The sequence below is a fragment of the Nomascus leucogenys genome, chromosome 5 (genome assembly GCF_006542625.1).
Source record: "Nomascus leucogenys isolate Asia chromosome 5, Asia_NLE_v1, whole genome shotgun sequence".
NCBI lineage: Eukaryota > Metazoa > Chordata > Mammalia > Primates > Hylobatidae > Nomascus > Nomascus leucogenys.
This window is the reverse complement of record NC_044385.1, coordinates 88,006,199-88,008,244: the sequence shown is the minus strand read 5'-3', so window position 1 is coordinate 88,008,244 and position 2,046 is coordinate 88,006,199.

Sequence of the window (2,046 nt, the reverse complement as noted above, 5' to 3'; positions counted from 1 at the left end):
GTCGTTCATCTAAACAGCAGTGCATCATTACAAGAGCTAATTGCTCATTATTTTTGCAGCCTAGTTTAAAGGAAATACATGAAAGATTTCTCAGAGGGTTCATGTTTCAATTTTGAAGCCTGGGGTGAAAGGACTTAGACTGTGATCCATTGTGAGAGCTGACTAGCAAATAGAGCCTGTTGCAAACACCCACTGTGCCCCATGTTCTAAAAGAATACAAGCCCACTGTGTCAGCAGTTGTATCAGGCCCACATGAATGAACTTTCGGAATGACCATTTTATTATGTGTATCTAAAAATGAGACAAACCCATATGCCTGGGGTATGGGTCTTCAGAAATGAGGAGGCATCAAGGCCTGTGGTTTGATTAAGCATTTTACCTTATTTTAGAAGGGATGATGTCTGTGAGATCAAACTAAGACAGGTCCCTGCTTGTTCTCTATGAATCTGACATGCATTCATACAGAGGGGATACTAATAGGCTGCTGAGCTATTAATGAAATTCAATTTCAAACCATGTTTCATGGCCAACCGTGCTGGTTGGATGCAAGAACAACAAGCATAGCACTTTTAACAGCTCTCTCTGGATGAATTAAATAAGGATGATAGAAAAATCCCATGTATAGCAAATAAAAAGACATTGAATAATGGAATCAGACCAGGTAGCAAGGTAGTTCATTGTCAACATCTTACAATCACAGAATATAAGCCTCTACAGTGTTTGGGCATTCTGTGATTCATGAAATGATAAAAACAATGAGGTGAAAGACAGTACACTTGTTTTTTTTTTTAATTCTTATAATTATCTCATAAAATTCAGAAAACTGATGATTTTTTAGTACCATAAAATGTCCCAGTGAAATTTCACTAAATACTTAGCTAAAATTTTACATCTTTGACTTACTGCTTTTCCTTCTTTTAATGGACGAAAGCTTTCTCCTTTTCAATTAAATGTGATAGGTCATATGCATGTATATTATTATTTTACATATAATGTTTAGATTTTTTAATTTAAATTATAACATGGCAATCCTCCGTTATTTTTTTAATTTGGTAGGATTCAATACTTGCTTTTACTCCTTCCATTTCTACTACAAATTTACATTTTACTCAAATATTCTTATATTTACATTTTACTCAAATATTCTTATATTTACCCAATTACTCAAATATTCTTATATTTACCCAATTTACTCAAATACTCTTATATTTAACCAATTAATATTATTTTATATACTTATGTGTATTTTATATACATATATTTTATATACTTCTGTGTATATTATATGTAATCACCCTTTAAATCCAGTAGTATGATTGATTGGAGGATGCGTTAACTGAAAAACGTTTTCTTAATGTGGGACTTTTTCTTGTCAATCACAGTTTATATTTAATATGTACATAGCTTTAATTTTTTGTAGGTTTCTATCTGTTACTTTTGTTAAAATTCAAACAATAGAAGTCAAGAACTTTCATATCAAAAACATATCATATTATTTATTCCTTAACTTTCATTTCACAGGCTAGATAATTAGGGTTCAGAGATACAGTCAAAGACTGGCAGTAAAGGTCAACAGTATATTCCTAAAAATAAATACTGTGGATCTAATCTCCTTAGTTCTTATTTTTATAATCTAAGCCATAATATTGGCAATGAGCAAATAATAATCTTAAACTAAATTGTTTCTTCTGAGTTTAGTGCTCTAGTTTTTCAAACTGCTCATTGCTTCTCCAATGAATAGCCCTTTAAAAAGAGGTGACATGGAGTTAAGATATAAAAGAAGTCAGAATTAGTATATATATCTGCAAGCTATCTGTCACTTCTCCTTTCTTAACCCAGACTGATCGATCGGTTGATTGATATAACCCAGCACTGTGCATTCCTGATGCCTATTTGAATCAATTCTTGTTTCAGATTACTAATTGGCCTGCTTCCTTTTCCTAATTGCACTTTGTGAGGACTACTCTAGGCAACCAGCTTTGAGAGCTCATTAACAGCTTTGTTCAACCTCAGGGAGGTTAAGGCACTCACTCAAGGTCACACACC